The sequence below is a fragment of the Thunnus albacares genome, chromosome 12 (assembly GCF_914725855.1).
Source record: "Thunnus albacares chromosome 12, fThuAlb1.1, whole genome shotgun sequence".
NCBI classification, from domain to species: domain Eukaryota; kingdom Metazoa; phylum Chordata; class Actinopteri; order Scombriformes; family Scombridae; genus Thunnus; species Thunnus albacares.
The window spans coordinates 26,866,486-26,885,025 of NC_058117.1; the positions used below are offsets into that span (position 1 = coordinate 26,866,486).

At 39.2% G+C, this 18,540-nt stretch overlaps 1 long non-coding RNA gene across 2 annotated transcripts; it reads right to left on the reverse strand.

The window, feature by feature from the left end:
• Positions 1-13,239: 13,239 nt before the first annotated feature.
• On the reverse strand, positions 13,240-15,260 carry LOC122994312. Of its 2 annotated transcripts, none has more exons than XR_006406566.1 (4): positions 14,941-15,260; positions 14,401-14,402; positions 14,081-14,263; positions 13,240-13,926 (listed from the first exon to the last, which is right to left on the reverse strand). It is a non-coding gene; the product is annotated as an uncharacterized LOC122994312 (long non-coding RNA). The 2 variants fall into 2 exon arrangements; XR_006406565.1 differs by having other exon boundaries at positions 14,066-14,263.
• Between the last annotated feature and the right edge of the window lie 3,280 nt (positions 15,261-18,540).

An 18,540-nucleotide genomic window follows, 5' to 3' on the forward strand; every position in this document is an offset into this window, starting at 1 on the left:
ATGACTACTTATTTTGCTGAAATAGACCCTTCCCACTCTCTACACTGTCATGTGATATTTCACTGTCACACTGTGGACTGGAAGAAACTTATTAAATGCAGACTGTAAACTAAACATTCAGTAGAAATGTAATATTTTAGGTGCTGGCTACGTTGACCTGTATATGGAGGCCAAATGGAGTCTCTTCATACAGTGACTGGAGGAGGAATATGGAAGTAGAAGAAATCTGATCTAGAGTTTCCACATATGTCTTTTCTGCACATTCATGGACTGGAAAAAATATTGTATTTACTGTGGGTGTGCATGATTTTTTTGGTGTGCGTGAGAGCTGTAGGTCTAACACTTAGATTTAAGTTGTAGATTTAATTAGGGGTGCGCTGGAATACAAATACATTATTCGGCAAAGCACATTTGTTTCATACAAATATCTTAAAAAATATTTGTTTTCGAGAAGAGAAAAAAACATGTCAAATACCAGCATGCAGGTCGGTTACATTGTCATCTGCTCCGCTGTTACGTCTATCAGCGGATCTCAACGAGAGGAGTCACATCCACCTGCTACATGACGCACATTTCCTAATTTGGACATCACTCCCGGAGTTGGGGATGTTTCCCCAAAGATAAAACTGAACTACTGACACACGCAAAGTGCTTCCAAGGGACTCTCCATAAACTGTTGTTCCTCTTCTCCTTTCCACAAAGTTAGGTCATAAAAAATAGGCAATAAATGAAAAGTGCAAAGCAATAATCGACCTCAACTGTCACTGGGTTACGGGTGTATAAATAGGTAGAGGTCTGTCTGCAATGAGGCGATGAGTAAGGTCTTAGTCAGCGCAGTCGTCTATGATCTGGGAGACTCCAGCTCGAGACCTGGTGTGGGGACCTCCTTTGTAAGGTAGTTTATTAATGAACATTTATTGTAACACTTTAATTTTCTAAAATTGAAAGCATTTAAACCTCTTTCAACTTTTAGTTGAATATAAATCCAAATACCAATAATTTTGCTGCCTCAACAAATACAGATACAAATACAAATACTGGGCCTGCTGCACATCTCTAGTTGTAATGTGTATCTGAAATTGACCTGAGGAAAATCAGACCTGATTCAGACTACAGATGACCTGAACAGACCCAAGTAGGGAGAGAACAACACCACAGACATGCTCCATCCATTAAAGAGTAGCTTACAATTACACAGAGAGAAATTTACCCACATTTTCTCCTCTGATGATGCATGTGATTAATAGTGATAATGAGTCTGCTTAGATCCGCTTGGGAATTACACATATTGAGGCACACGATACCCAACCTAATTATACCTGATCAACTCTGGTCTCAGGTCCAAACTTCCAACTTTGCAAGATCCTTGAGATTGTTCACTGGATCTGGCATCCACAGGCCCAATTCCTGTCAAAATAGCTTTCTCAAAGATAAGACCTCATGTTCTTCACTTTGATATTTTGTATTACACATTTAGTGTGAATGAAACTTCTTTCAAATCTTTTTCAAAACTCTTTGATCAGAGTTTTTCATGTGTGTTTTTGTTCTAAAGCAGCATGCAAGATTAGCACTTTCTTGTCTTTGTCCTATCACACTGACAACACTCAAAAAAATCATGCAACCAGCCTTAGTGTGGCCAAGATAACCTGTATTAGCCAACAACCGTTAACCAACAAGCCTTAGATGAAGTTTAACAAAAGGGTCATAAAGGTCAAAAGAAGGAAGATTGCACCTTTTGAACTATTCTGCTGGTCCTTGTAATACACAGTTAGCCTCAGGTTGAATTCTCAATGACATTGTAGTTGTGTAGCTGATGCTGTTGTGAAAAGTAGCTTTGAATGAGAACAGCGTGTACATACAGAGTCAGTATCTCTCTCAAGGATGCTAGACTGCTGCTCATGGAAACATTGTCTGTCGGACAGAATGAACTGATGATTGTTTGACTACAGTAACAAGTTTTTGGTTTATTCAACCTATAACCGCAAAAAGTCCAAATTCAGATTTTTCCCCTAATGTGACACATATCTGATAATTCAACAGATCTGTCAACAGCGGTCGCATTCTTCTTCAATTCAGTCAGCATTTTTTACACGCACCTTATATTATCTTATCTTCTAATGAGAATAGGTGTTTTGCCCTAACAAGAAAAAAAGGTTTCTGCACCTGAAATGACCGCCACAGTTTTTACACCCCAGAGGCAACCAGAGGCATGGAGAACAAGAAGACACAACAATGGAAGAAAGCCAACAGATGACTGGATTATATGTGGAGATTCCTTAGTTCAGTCAAAGCTTGAAGGAAGATGTTGTATCCGATGTATGATTGAAACCACGATGGATGTGATGTTCTTTTGCAGTGGTTTCTGGCAAAAAAAAAAAAAAAGGTCGTCCAGTAAAAAATGATAAACTTCAACTTTTGCCGCAGTGCGTTGTGACATCGTCTGGCAAGGTGCTGCATTTGCAAATCAAATAAAGCACACGTTCTTGGTAGATTATGGGATATTTCTGTGGTTTACCTTGTGACTGTCATAACAACAGATAAAGTCACTGTCACTGTGAGAACTTTAATCATATTATGAATTTAAATATTTCATAATAATTGCTTTGTGATGAACGCATGTCATTTTCTACCATCTACCTTTTGTTCTCTTTTTTTTCTTTTTTCTAATAGGTGCTGCTAATGAAGTTATTACCTACTTAAAATGTTGTGCAACAGTTAGAACACCATTGGAGTGTGGTTAAAAATGCTCAAATATATTAACACGTATACTAACATATGACTTTTTGTACTTATTGCAAATGCAAACTTTGATTATAAAAGGTCATAGTTTGATGTTACAGACCACCTGGCAGAGGTCCTATAATCTGTAGCATGATGCAAAATAAGAACCTGCTCTTACAGATGCTACATGCCCACAAATAAACACACATACACACACACACACACACACACACACACACACACACACACACACACACACACACACACACACAAAGCCCTGCTCCAGGCTATGTTATGTAGCCAACAGAGCTGCCAGGAGAGAACGTGCCTGACTGTCTGTCTATCTGTCCGTCTGTGTTCCTGCTTGTCTGTCTGGCTGCCTGCCTGGCTGTATCTGTCTGTCTGTCTGTCACAGGTTACCATTAATTGCTGGGATAAAATGAGTGTTTGCAGTCTGGAGTTAAAGTTTAACAGCTCTCTAAATAGAAACCTGTCAGCAGCTGTCATTTTACACCACATTTTACATCATGTTTGAGGCAGTTAGCTGACACTGAGTGACGTTCAGTGAGAGCAAAGTAAAATCATCCTCAATTGATAAATAACAGCCAATTTACAAACCGCTAAAAACCAAGAGTGCGAGTGTAAAGGTCAGAGCTTTATGTGCTTTTACAATTCTAAGACCACAGAATAGATTTTTTATGTGTAAAATCATCAAAAACAAACAAAAGTAGAATCTCAAATGAGTTTGTATGAAATATGCAACATAGCATTCATTAAGTAGGTGGACATGTGTCTTGTATGTGAAGAAAAAGAAGAGAAGCAAGAAGTGTATTGCATGTGTGAAGTGCACTTTATTTCATTTGCTTTTAACTTTATTTTATGTCCAAATATGTGTGCATGGATGTATGTATACATATATGTGACTCTCCCTGCGGCGGGGCTCAGTGGTTGTGTTAATCCTGAGGTGAAGGGAAGTGTCTGGGCAGGTTAATATCTCAGACTGCCACTGTCAGCCAGCTGTCTGCTGCTGTCCTGCTGCCAAAAATATGACTCGCTAGCCCTGGCAGCTATCTACCTGGCAAGACAAACCGGGCCAAAGCAAGCACTGCTGTCAGAGGAAAAAAAAAACTGCATACCTGCGATGTGGACTTAGTTCAGGAATGAAAAGTTGGAGAGGGAGATTTAATTATAATCATAACAATTTTCATTAGTATTTAATTTTACCTTTACATAATTCATAATGAGTTTTTTTTTACAGTTTGCTTGATGATTGACTTCCAGATGCAAACATAAGGCACCAAAATCCTCCATATGTTCTCAATGATTGATTCAGTGCGTTATATGCTAACGATTTAACATTACCTACACTATGTTAAGTTATAAACGCTATTCACACAGGACAAGTCTTATTCTGAAACTCCAGGTAACTCATTCTGATTATGGTTTAGTTTTTTTTAAACTATTTTATGTGAGAACACACATATGCATCAACTGAACAGTTATTTGTTTGCATAAAGTCTCTCTTGCAGCTACTTTAGCTGTAATGTAAATGATTTGTATTTTAAGAAAACCTTTGCCTATATATATTATAGTCTTTAACATAATATATTATACTTTTTTTATAATTCAAAACATTTTGGCCTGAAAAACCACAGATATTTTAATTTCCACCTAATTTATTGGGCAGGTATACAATTAAAAATGATTGGAACTAGTTTGCTAAAAACAATATTGGAGCGCCACATCACCTGTTACTAGTTAGACAAATATGTTTCGTCCCAAACCAGACACTCATCTGATCTGATCTGAAAACACTATATCATTTTAAAAAAGTGTAGGTGTCTCTGTAAATAATTAAGCTGCAAATTACCCCTGCATGCTTTTAATCACACATCTCCTGACATGATGAAAAGTCACTCTTCAGGACTGGAGACAGACAGCACGCAGGCACCAGAGATTTGAGGGAATGTGGGTAAAAATGAGGGTTTATGATCTTATGGGGGGGGGGGGGGGTCTGCGTAAACCAGACAGAGACATCACACACACAGAAAAGACCCAGTACCTGTACATTCACATAGATGTGGTTTTGGTTTAATTGGAGCTGCACCTTTTTTTTTTGGTGAACCTTTCATTTTAGCGACCTCACTGGCTATTCCTTTACAATATAACACCCATATCACAAATGTTTTACTTAATAGTTTTAGACCAAGTAGTCCTGTAATGAGTTCTGGCCCCAAAAAATCAAGATCAAGGACAAACATGTAAGAAAAACAACAGTAATGTTGGTACGTTGACAAAAATATAAACAAAAACTTGATTTCTATTCAATTTATTTTCCTCAGTAACCAGTTATTTGAAACATCATGAAAGTTTCCCATGATTCTGTCAGTGTGACATACAGTACAGGGAGCCTTTTTCTCACTTTTTAAATCTCTTATGACAACTTTCTTCAGCAACTTTGTCAGTGAAAGAAATAAACCACCCTTTGCTGCATGTGGAAACAAGTATCAAAGTCATTAAACGGCCAGTTTTAGAGGACTGAAGAGCTGCTTTTATGAATCTACTGTTGGAAAAAAATGTTCACCGCCTGATTAGATTACGTTATCTTTATTATCTTGTGTTCTGTTTAAGAAAAACACATGATGTGATCGATGTGAAATATGTCTTCCAAATGGCCACAGACCAGGATGACAAATCCCATGTGTGTGGCTCGCCTCAATAATTACATGTCTTTTTGCCAATTCTGTAAAGATAAACAGTGATGCAATATCTCTACCTGAGGAGGTTCTGCTTCAAAACATGCTTTTGCAGACAAGCCTCTATTGGGTATCTTGTTGCAGAGGAAATATGTTCACATATATATATATATATATATAATGCAGAATCTGTCTATTGTTTATTAATATTTTACCACTTTTAAACTCCAGAGAAAGTTACAGTTGCAGTTTACTTTGGATCCAGACACAAACTTCTGTTTACAGAGGGGAAAGAACCCGAAAGGCCAACTGGCCACATATCTGGCCCTCCTCGGCTGTGATGTTGTGTGGTCTTCCTCTGCGGGTCACCTGGTCAGTGAAAGCACCTGAGGCAGAATACGACTTGTGGGTTTAAACGTAGTTTCAGATCTTTGGAGTTCAGTCTCTCGTCCATTCCAAGGAGAGAGAGATTCGCTGTCATAGCCATTTTTATAATCAGCTAATCTTACCTTAAGATAATTATTTCATCCCCAAAAATTAGTCCAGTATCCATCTAAACAAGCCTTGCAATTTACACTTACTACTATATGGCCTATAACTAGTCTTCATTTTACTCTTGGATAGACTAATGTGATGTGAAAATAAACACTGACCACTTTGACACATAAAAATATTGTTTTTTTGGTTGAGAATAGTCTTAATATAACAAATTTGTTCAGCAGCACCTTAATGGCACCGAACAATAGGCACCTTAAAGGCAAAGCAACACCCTCCACATGCTCAGTGATGTACCCGGCCCCAGTTCTGTATCGTGTAGCTGCATACCGGCCAAACAGTAAAAGAGTGGGATGGGTCTAAGCAGAAGTATACAAATACCTTCCACTGTAAAAATAAAAAACTAAAATGAAAGGCAGGAAAAACCGAAATTATGACTGATACGTTTTTTTTCTGATCTGATTTATGTCTTAGATACAGTCTGCTGTGACATTTATCTGCCTCAGTCCTGATAGCAGAATGATATATATGCAGGATACAGTACAAGACATCTGAGGCTGATCAGGATATAAGATGATGGGACTCCGTGAGATTCACTTAGAATCCCTTAGAACTCACTTTCTTGTGAGTCGTACGAATATTGTTGGTAGGATTTTCATTTAATATTCTAAACATTTATCCTATTTTTACATTTTTCAATATAATGTTTACTCTAGTGTTTGTACTTTACATTCATGCATGCAATATGTTTTATTGTATTGTAAAGTGTGATGCTCTAATGGTCATTTAGAATAAAAAATCTTCACTTTTACATTACACTTAAAAAAAAAAAAAAAAAAAAAATCATCATCATCTGGAAAACCTCATCCATGATTCTATGCAGCCAAAACTCACTTCAGGACCACCCAGTTAGGAAAATTAAATTCACCACATTATAAAACTGTGCCAGTCACAGACTGCTGTTTACATGTCAAGAATAAACCACAGCTTCTCCTATAACAGCATTAATGAATTAGCTGGTTTGGTTGACTGTATTTGCAGATCCAATTCAATTACAATGCAGTGTTTTGGCAGAGGAGAAGAGAGGATGGAAAAATAGTGGTAAAGGAAAAAGAAATGAAGAGGAAACAGGAGAGAGAGAGAAGAGGGGATGAAATAAGAAGGCGAACTGGGAAGCAGCAGCATCGGGGAGGCGGAGAGAATTCAGTAAAAAAGAGAGATAAAGATGCAAGATGACAGAGGAGCGGATATTAAAAGTAATAGAAGAAGAAAGGAAGTGATGAGAAAGGAAGTGAACATAATGGAAAAGTTGGGGGATAAAGGCTAAAAAAAGAAAGATGAGGTATGTGCAGAGGAAAAAAAAGAGAAAGGAAAGAAGAGAAACTATCAAGTGCACGGAGAAAAAGGAAATAGATATTGCAGAAAAAGCTACAAGAAAACTGGAGATGTCGAGGTAAAAATGAAGAAGAGGTAGGGGAAGAGAAAGGTGCAGGATGCAAGAAGGGGAGGGGAGGAAGCAGGGAAGGAGAGGTGGGCTGCTGAGAGGGCAATACCAAAGGTCAGAGAGAGCCAATCAGGATCTCCAGCCTCCTGCTTCCAGCCTCGCTCCATGCATCTGATGGGAAATCCCACTGTGAAGCCACTGACCTTGAACAAAGAGGAGAGAAGAGAGATATGATGGAGAAGGAAAAAAGAAAAGTGAGACAGAGAGAGAGAGAGAGAGAGAGAGAGAGAGAGGAGTTTGAAGGGAAGGAGGTGAGGGGAAAAAGAAAGGGAAAAGGTGAGAAAAGACATAGAAAGAGAAAAGAAAAAGACAGGTGTAGAAGAGGCCCAGACAGACTTTATCCGAAACAGCTTTTGCATTTTGCATAAATTACATGAATTGCAAATTAGTTCGTAATGCATGAAAATTAAGAGAGAAGGTTAGATAGAGGGGGGGGAGAGAGTGAAAATGTAGAGAAGAGGTGCAGAAGAAAGAGGAAAAGGACAGCAGGAGGTCAGGTGAAACGGTCAGGAAGGTTGAAGAGAGAACGTAGAGGAGGAATAACACAGGAGGGGAAGGGCTAAAAGCCAGATTTTTGAGAGAGGGAGATACACAAACAGAAAGAGGAATGAGAGGAGGAATGGAGATCTCTCTTTTTTTCTGTCATTTTGTTACAATAAATTAAAAACTGTAAATAGATTTGACTTGGCAGGTGGAAGAGCTCGAAAGTCGCACAGAAAAGGCAAAAAAAAAAAAAAAAATCCCTCCAATCAAAATAATTCTCAGCTGCCAAAAGACAAACTTGGCAAGTAATCTTATCTTGTATCATGACTTTTTCTCTCTACCTCACCGCATGATGTTTTGAGTCAAATTACCTCACTGCACTGACAGATAATCACGCTGATTCCAATAAATTATATTTTGTTCAGGTAATAAAGGCTTGCTTTGTCCTCTAGTTGACTATTTGGCCAGATAAGAACAATGCTTATGTAGCATTAAATAAAAGGGACAGATACACCTGAGAATGTAGGTACGTCTCTGCTCTGTTCCAGGGTTGACCACAGAAGAAGAAGAAGTGACAACCTAATCTACTACAGAAAACTGCCGTTCCTCCCGTTTCAAAACACAAGCAGAGCAAAGTTAATTGAAAAGACAGAAAGAGAAGCAGAGAGAAAGTAATTTGTGACCTTCTTCCTCTCCCTTTCCCCCCCCCTCCTGACAGTCTACAAGTAAAACCACCACAGAGAAAGAAGATAAACCCATGGGGCAGCACAGCACAAAGTGTCTGGCTGTTGCTGACTCAGCTCTCTTCACTCTTCTCTTTTTTTGCTTACACACATACGCATGCAGGGTCATCACTTCATACTCACATTAATGGAAATTCACTCTGGACACCGTTCTCCTAAATGTATGCCATTGATTTTCACATCTCTTATTTTATACATGTGAGGCCAAGTCAGTTTTTTTATTTATATAGCAAAATATCACAAATCTTGATTCAAAAAGACCTTTAATGAGGAAAAAAAAAAATGGAAAAAAAAAACCTCAGGCAAAGCAACAGAGGAGGGATCCCTCTTCCAAGACAGCATCACACACAATTACACACAAGAATCCTTTGTTCATCATTTACATTTTAATGTTCGCCGTGCCTGCGAAAGTTGCCAATGAATGCAACTTTTAAAACGTCTGTCAGCAAAACAGGTTTTTTTTTTTTTTTTTTTTTTACAAACATTGTTTTTCATTGCTTCTCCAAAAGTAGTGCATTTATTTGGCTGAAGGCTCGACGGGTTTCTTTAAAGAGAAGGGTGCTAAATTGAATTATGGAGTTTTTTTGTCTTAAGGCTTCTGGCTCTTGAAGTGGAGTCTTTGCTTGGATGTAAATAAATCAGAACACCTTGTAAAAATACATCAGTCGTTGTAGAGAGGAGAGATCGGATAAAGGCTGTTGGTAGTTGAATGTCATCATAAATGTCATGCGTGATTGTCAATAGAAGTGAGGTCGTTATGTGGCCGATATGAGATGCAGAAAATCTCTCATTCTTGTGTCAAAGCATTTAATGTGCATTTGCTTGTAGTGTTATTCATGCAACTTATTTTATCACTGTGGAGATATTCAGGGATTATTCTGAATGGAAAGCACATTCAGACACACATTTGCATGGTGGTCCAAACCCTTTTCCATTAGTTAAGAATGATTCTTTGAAAACTTATTTGCAATTTCTTGGAAAAGTGATTTCACCCTTAAACACAAATCTAAAATAATCACATATCTTGTGTACACAGTCATAATCCAATTATACTAATAACAGAAACAACAGTATCTTGTATATCTTTGTCACAACCTTTACCACACGCAAACACACACACACACACACACACACACACAGAGGAGCAGTGTGTGTGTGGTTTGTATTTTTAAGTGTGTGTGGGTGCTGTCTGACTAATTCACCTCTTTGTTTGGGGCTTGTTAGCATTGAAAAGGGCTGGACTAAATGCAGCTCAGGGTTGAACAGCAAATTGGGGATTATTAGTCCATTTGCTGATAAAAGAAAGTCAGCTACAGTTTCACTGAAAGACTGAAGGAGACAGAGGAGGAGATTACATGTGGGGCACACCTAGACAACTGTAGTAGCACACTGTCTGATTCATTTTGTGACCAGCACTCACTGATAGTGAGCCCAGCAGTATGTTTACCTGTTGAAAGCTGTTGGTAGCTGCAGAAAGCTAAATATCAAAGCTAAGCTAAGGGTACACAAAATCTTCTATCACAGTTTATGTAATTGTATATCGTAATAGCAATGTTTTTATATAGAAGACTTTTTGAAATTTAAAAAATATATAAAAATTTATAGATAAAACAACCATGTCAGATTTTTTATATTTATCCAGTGAAGTAGATATTTATGCTGTTTCAAATCACTTCAAAACCTGTAAATCCAATTATTACATAATTCTGCTCCTGCTCTTTGATATGCAACATCGCCCACAGTGGCCTAATACAACCAGCAATCCTATCACAAGACAGGAATGTTGATATTGGATGATTCTGCAAAGCTCAAGCAATTTTGAAATGATTACAATCTATAAATGCATGGTATCTATGGTACGTTTAAGGTTAGGGAAAGATCATGGTTACTGTTAACAAAAAAGCAAATGCTAATTGCAAGTCTTTGGCGAGATAGTAAACTCTGGAGTCGTACATGAAAGTCAGACTCACTAAACACCCATCTACTACCCCAAACTTCTACACCCTTATTTTACACCTCACCACATAAAGGGCACATTAAATTAACATTATTATTGGACATACATTGTTTCTAGGACACTGGTCGCCACACACCTTAGTGTATATACTACAATTTATACACAAGTTACATGTATATACTACAAATTTTTATTCTCATTGTGATGGAAAATTCACTCACTCACATGTATTTGAGTGAAGGAAGGACAATATTATACCACACAGAAGTTGTGGGGAGAAAACGAGGTTTGATGGTGGGTGAACAATGGAGACTGGGGTTTGCATCTTTTGTTCACATGTGGTTGGGTTTAGGCAACAAAAGCACTTTGGTTAGATTTAGTGAAAGATTGTGGTTTCAGTTGTATGTTAATAAAGTAAACACACCCTGTCTCATGCTCCAAGGATTGCAGACTTTTCCCTAACCTTAACCAAATGCTGTGAGTGCCAAAACATAAGAGTAAAAAAGTTTAATAATGCTTTAGTTGCTATGAGCAGATGTTGTAAGAGCAGCTATGGTGGAAAATAAATTAAATAGGTTGTCACGGAGCGTAGCTTGAAACTTCATTACCAACATTTTGCAACTCACCAGAGACGTTAATCAAGTTACTGTATGTTGATAAAAAAACTTAATCTGGTTGGCATTATGTTTCCTTTTAAAGGACCAGTGTGTAAGATTTAGTGACATCTAGTGGTAAGGTTGCAGATTGCAACCAACTGAATACCTCCCCTCACCCTCCCCATCTAAGCGTGTAGGAGAATTTATGGTGGCTGCGAAACCAGTGCCAGTGTTCGGTTTGTCTGTTCTGGGCTACTGTAGAAACATGGCGGTGCAACATGGCGGGCTCTGTGGAGGAGGACCCGCTCCCTATATAGATATAAAGGGCTCATTCTAAGGTAACAAAAACACAGTGATTCTTATTTTTGGGTGATTATACACTAATTAAAACATATAAATTATTACGCTAGATGTCATTAAATTCTGCACACTTCACCTTTAATATATTTGCTGTTGCAAATTAGAGGTTTATGAACGTAATTTGTAGGAGGCAGGGTTGGATATTAAAAAGAGAGCTAGAAAATATATAGAAAAATCTCTAATGGTCGACAAATCATCTCTCCTAATCAGAGCTCTCATACCAATTATAATCAATCAGAATAAACCAACCATCAACCAGATCACTCATATGTGAACACCATGCGTGCTCATTGTTTGATTTAGGACCTTATCAGCTTACTTCCTTTCTGAAAGTCTGTATGATAGATTTACTTGACATGCATGTCATTTTTAATCTTCTGCCTTTGTTCAAAACTGAAAAATCAGATCTTGTTGGAGGGTCATATAGATTTTTTTGAACCCCTTTGATTCAGGACTTCTTTTGATGAAAGTCAGCAGGTTCAAGCTTGTTTCCAGTGTCTCTGAATCTCTGACAGACACACATACAGTCACACATTGTACTTAAATACTTACATTCACCCACACACAACGCACAACCAGAATATCCCACTCGTATACTATAATTCGTACTGTGCTCATGTATATGCACCCATACACACAAATGAATGCATGTACACGCTTGCACATGCTTCATCACACACTTCTATATCTGTAAGGTAAACAGTCTTGCCCTATCCTGGAGGATTGTGGGAGGATTTGTTTGGCAGGAACTATCTTTTCTCAGATGCTGAGGTTGTGAGTTTGTGTGTGTGTGTGTGTGTGTGTGTGTGTGTGTGTGTGTGTGTGTGCTCCGTCCAGACCGTTTTCTTTTCTCTGCTAACCATCCACATCTCTATTTCTCTCTGTCTTTCCCTTCTTTAACTGCCTCTCTTCTCTCTCTCTCTCTCTCTCTCTGTCTCTCTCTCTCTCCCTGACACACTCACCTCAGGGATCTAGTCCACATGTGGTTAAGTGTCTTTCCTCTGTTTCCTCGTCTCGTCGGAGAGGTGGAGCCCAGCCCTCGGGGCACTGCTGTCTAATGAGCCGCTGGCTGCTCTGCATTTGTCCTGTCAGAACAGAGAAACGACCTCGCTGCTAACGCTGAGGCTATGTTATCTCTATGGGGGAGCTAGCCGGAGCTGCAGCATCTTTAAAAGGATTTAGTGCAGCTGAGCGTGAAATCCCAATCTCTCATGGTGGATATCCTTATTTAAACAGATGTTAAAACCACAACCACCTGGAAGCCTGGGTATATGTTCACCTGAGGGCTTAGGCTGTCTGTTTGCATATGTTTGTCTCTTATCGATTGTTGACTGTATGTAAAGTTGTACATATAGCCTGTGTACCTTGGGTATGTAAACACAACAGGATGCCTTTCCCTGTTTTACTGAATCCTGGTTCTGTGAATCATGTGGTCCTTGTGCCACATGTATCACCAGGATGCATTTTTACATGTTTGTAGAATTACAAAATGTTGAGTGTTCAACAATGAATACAAACATGAATATTTAATTAGTTGTTTTCATAATTACTGTTTCTCTGCGTTGTTTCGCATCTGGCAAAATACGTGAACAGTTTTTTTGGGTAACGGATAAAAAAAAAATATGTAAAAGACAAATTTGGACTTGGTTTGAAAACTCTGTAATTACTCATACTACTTCTTTGCTTTTCCCCTTTACTGAAATCAATGTAAACCCACATAAAACCATAATATGTAGTTCAATATGTTATTCATAGACAAACATGCCCTTTACATCAACTCACTTAGACTAATCTCATTTTCAGCCCCAAAGCAGTAATTCTTCTGATTTTGATACAGATGAATTCCCTTTAGATACTCTCTGCTGCTGCTGCTGCTGCTGCTGCTGCTGTTTTTAAAACCACAGTCAATCCAAATGTAGCCAGTTAATTATAGCTTTAGCTATTTACAGTCACTACTGTGTTGTGTAGCCTTTACAAGAAAAACACACATCGCGGGAGGTGACATGATCTGTGTGTTCGGTAGCGTTTTACAGAACGCACAAGAACAAAGTGGATGCTGGAGGATTTCCAAAAGAGGCACAGTTGTTGCAGCTGCTGTGATGAAATCTTTGTTGTTTATTTCTCGGCCAGGGTCATCTACACACACATACTGTACCTGTGAGTGCTATGTGGAGAGAGGTTGTGTTTTTTTCTGATGTGGTGCTAATATGGGTCTTAGCGCAGCCTTAGACTGCACAGACTCCGCAGATAAAATTGGTCACCCCTTGGCTCTGAATATATGACGTTGCCAGCTGGTTTCTTGATAACCGCAGAATCGTTTCTCCACCCTCCCATTGCACCACATGGAAGTGATCAGGCATCAGATACATCACTGAGGAGACACACAAAAAAAAAAGTGCCAAATCTCAAAGATATTCTATAGGTAATCCATCTATTGTTACTGTTGTGGGATCATGCATTGGACCATATATCACATGTTGGGGGAAAAAAACAAATACAAGAAAACATACTGTATTGATAAAGACCTGGAACATGTAGGAGGTCTGCTGCAGTCAGGATGAAGCAGGAAGCAGAAAGAGGAAAGCCGTGACACAGACATCAGCGTGTTGCTGTCAGCGCTCTGCGGCGTGTGTCGGCTCAGTGCCGAGGGAGAGGGGAACCCCGCTGAGAGGAAAGTCCACTGAACAGCTCATCACACATGAGTGTGACTGTGTGTGTGTGTGTGTGTATGTGTGTGTGTGTGCGAGTGGGAGAGAGACAGAGAGAGAGAGAGAGAGAGAGAGAGAGAGAGAGGGAGTTACAGTACTGCTGCTGCTGTAATTCATCACAGCTCTTCATGATGTACTCCTACACACACTGTGGCTCTCTGTGGGTATGATGTTCATATACACACAATATCCCATTTACTGAGTGATTGTATTAAAATGTGAACATCCATAAAACACTTCTAACAGGGAAATAAACTCTAGTTGCACTTGTTTACAATGCAAATCAACTTTTTGGAAAACAAGTGTAAATTCAATTGAACTATGGAGTCAAGGAAGACATTAAAAAGAGGTGCAATTTCTCTGCTTCTTATTATATGTCTTGAATTCAGAGCTATGGCTGCAATATCTTCAGTTAATCCTCATTTATTCAGGGACTGATCAAGCCTATCCAAATTATTCTGCTCATATTTCTCTGGAGCACTGCGAGTGTCCAGAGTCTTGCTAAAGGGAACATGAAATGCAGGGAGGAAGACATCAGACATCCCTTCTCCAGCCTTTCAGTGGAGAATTTTTTTTTTACAGAAAAAACAAAATTTGAAACATCTTTCTAAAAATCAAATACAAACACCTTCTCTCCCAACAAAGACAGCTGATCCATATCTTAACACCGTCTTCACTCACTCTCCTTTTCAGTTTCAGCCTTTTCCTCCTCTCCATCTCGCTCTCGTTTCTGGCTTTGCTTCTCTGCTCTCTGTTCTGTTCAGGGTCAGTGGCTTCTCAGTAGGACTTCCCATCAGAAGGATGAACCGGGGCTGGAAACAGGAGGTTTCCTGCACCTTGTAAGACGTCCCAGCAGGTAGCCAGCAGAGCCCCTTCCTCCTTTCCTCCCCTCCGTTATAGGTGAATGAAGACTAAACCTCACTTAGAAATGAACTGCGGAGCATTTATTCTGTTAATCTGTATGTGCGAGCAAATGAAAACGATGGCGTTCAAACCTTGGTGGCACCAAATAACTGAGCTACTTTGTTGTTCATTGAGTGAGAACGTAATCTGAATTAAATACAAGATACAACCATTGGAAACACACATTTCATAGGTCAAGGAGCAACCCTGTCTCCCAGACATTATGTATATAAAATCAAATTGCAGTAGCAAATATGTTTTGCTGGAGACATAATGCTGGCTAAACCCTAAACCCTAAGCCCTGAACCCTCACGGACTTCATTGACGTCAAATGGTAAGTGCTTGAGTGCTTGAGTGTGAGAGGCTGCAAGGGCTCAAATTGGTTTAAATGGAAATGAGACAGCACCTTGTGACATATCACGAAACCTGACACCAAAACATGTTATGTATGACTGTGGGTTTGGGACTTTTTATTCAATAATTTATTGCCATACAAACATCGTTGAGTGGAATTTGTCTTAATGACCTCACTTAAAAAAACAGAAAAAGACAAAAATTGGAAAACTGCTTACTCATAAAGCACATAATATGATAAACAAAGTATAAAACAGACAACTAATATCCAACCCATGAAATAATCATGTGCACGACAGTCAAGTAGGGGATCGACTGCCTGATTTGAATGTCCTCCTAGCTCTTGTCTTGTAGAGTGGATGAGAGGTAATTGTCAAATAATCAATTTACTCAATCAGTTTACAGCACCATCAAGCAAAAATGAAAAGAAATGGTTGATGAATAAACTAGGTGTGTAATATAACCTATGCTTGCATTCCTCGGATTTCATGTGTTTTTATGTATCTTAAATCCTTCGTAATGTAGCGTTTCTTTTTTACATTTAGGCGAACCAGCGCAGCCACGGTGCCAGGCTGAACACCCACATGCCAGTTTGTTTACCATTTTTTTCCCCCCTTCCTTACAGAAGGTGTGCATAAAGGGCTCAATATGTCTGTCGGAGAGCCCTCATGCACTTGATGATTTGACAGTGGGACAGGCTTAAGTCCTCGTGGAGTTCACGGGAACGCGCCTCAAAGTGCGTGAGTCTGTGAGTTGTGGACATTGGGATTGGGCCAAACTAGTTTGTACAATGTGTCCAACCACATGTGAGGCCAAAAATGTTGATATTTGTTCCAACAGCTACATTCCTATCATAGAGAGGGGTGAGATGTGAGGTAAAGTTACAAAAATTGTCACCCCCCCCCCCCCACCCCCAACTTGGAAGTTGGCAAGCTATGGAGGGAGGGGGTTTCAGATGTTGTTCACCCATGCAACAAGCTCTCCCTTCATACTTAACACTTCATAGTACTCAATCTTGGTTGAGATGGGTGATTTCATTAGAGATAAAGGCTCATTATTCTCATTTTTTAAACTTTTTTTTTTGACAAAAAATAGCTAGCTTGTGTTGTATTTTTTGCAGCAAGAGGACAATATTCATAACTTTACGGTAAATGGTGAGTGCAGCTGCAAAATATGCTTCTGGTTATATAAAGTAAAGAAAGAAAAATGAAGATAAAAGCCACATGTGCTGCCAACAGTCTTGCTGAGTTTTGCCATTGTGTTTCTGGTCAACGATCATGTTAGCTGAAGGATATTAGAAACCAATTTACCCATTTAGCCTCTCCGCTGCCAATGCCATCTGTGTCAACGCCCGGTCTTCATTATTGGGATTCCTGATTAGCTACTATGAATTCTATCCCTATTTCACAATAGAAGGAAGGTTAAGCACATGCACACTTATGGGTTTTGAAGAATGGAAGGATATTACATAATCTACCCAACCATATCAATCTTTCCCAGTTTTCTTATCTTGGCGGTCGATCAGAATTTCAACTTCGATGGTGCTCCCGCTTCGCTGATGCAATTTAGATTGTTCCCCCAGGTGGAGGAATGGTGTCTCAGCAGGTTAAGGCACAAACTGTACCTCATCATACTTGCAGTACAGTATTGCAGATTTGAATCATGCTTTTCCTCATCTGCTCCTTTCACCATGCCCTATCTTGTCTTCCCTCCGTGCTTCCTCACAATTCTCCTTTACCGCTCCTCTTCCACTCTACAGCTCATGACCTTCAATTTTCATGCCATCCCATATTTCCTGTTGTTCCTGAAATAAAGGAGAAATGCCTCTAAATACTCTCATAGATTCGTTCACCAGACAAGACTGAGATTTCTAAATCCCGCTGGTGGAGGAAAGTTACTCTTTATCTCTCATCAGCTTGTTTTGTTTTACTTTAAACTCTTAATGAGCAGTTTTATCTCCACACCACCTATATTCACCACTATCTGTCACACATCAGCCATGAGAGGAGGAAGAAGAAGAAGAGGAGACTTAACTCATATTATTCTCCCTGTGTTGCAGCACTGAATGCTTTGCCATAATCGAATGAGAAAATGACGAAGCCGTTTTGGGTTAATTAGGGACTTGACCCCGTGGAGAACAGGCTACCCGGTTTATCTCCTGCTCTAACAAGCGTGTGGCTAACAGCCATTTAAAACACCACTTATTTACATTTAGAGTGAATCTTATGGCCCCAGCAACCCTTGACAGGAACTTTACGACTCGCAGTTAAAAAGAAACAAATGTGTTTAAGTGTGGGCTTTTTAAAAAGTAATTAACCCGTTTGTTCGAATGTCACGGTTCGCAAGTTTTTTCTTTTTCTTTTTTTTTTTTACACCGAGTGAAGGTTTGATTAGACATGGCGCCAGTTTGTTATCCACTTAGGAATATCTGTCCATTTCATCTCGCCGCTGTGTCCGGAGGCAAATTCCCATTTCTGCTGCTAGATTTGTGGGTGTGAAATCAGAAAGTTAACGTCAAATTGCCGTGAGAGAGAGATGTGTTTAAGTTGGCTGTTCCTATTTAGAAATGAGTTAAATCAGCTTCTGGTATCTCTCCGGCTCGCTAATCAAATTGTCCCCGCTTGACACTCCAGTTTTGATGTCGACAGTTGTGGCCTGTCTGTCTTGTGCTCAAATACACTCGCCCTTACGCACGAAGATTGTGTTTGCAGGAAACAGGGAGACTTAAAACAGAGTGTGAGTGTGACATGAAAGTGTTCAGTTTTATGGATGCAGTCACACAAGCATCCATGCAAATATATTCATGTATTTGAATTCTCTTCTATCCTTAATTCACTATGAACAATTCACTCACAAACATACATATCAGTACATTTTTTTTAACTCAAATTTTTTTGTATTTGAACAAAATTTAAAAGATTTACGCTGCAGCAAGTTGAAGGTTTATGATGCCATGGATGACTGAGTCTGTAATGTGCCCCAACATGTAACAACTAACAGTAACAAGTAAGAGTAACAGT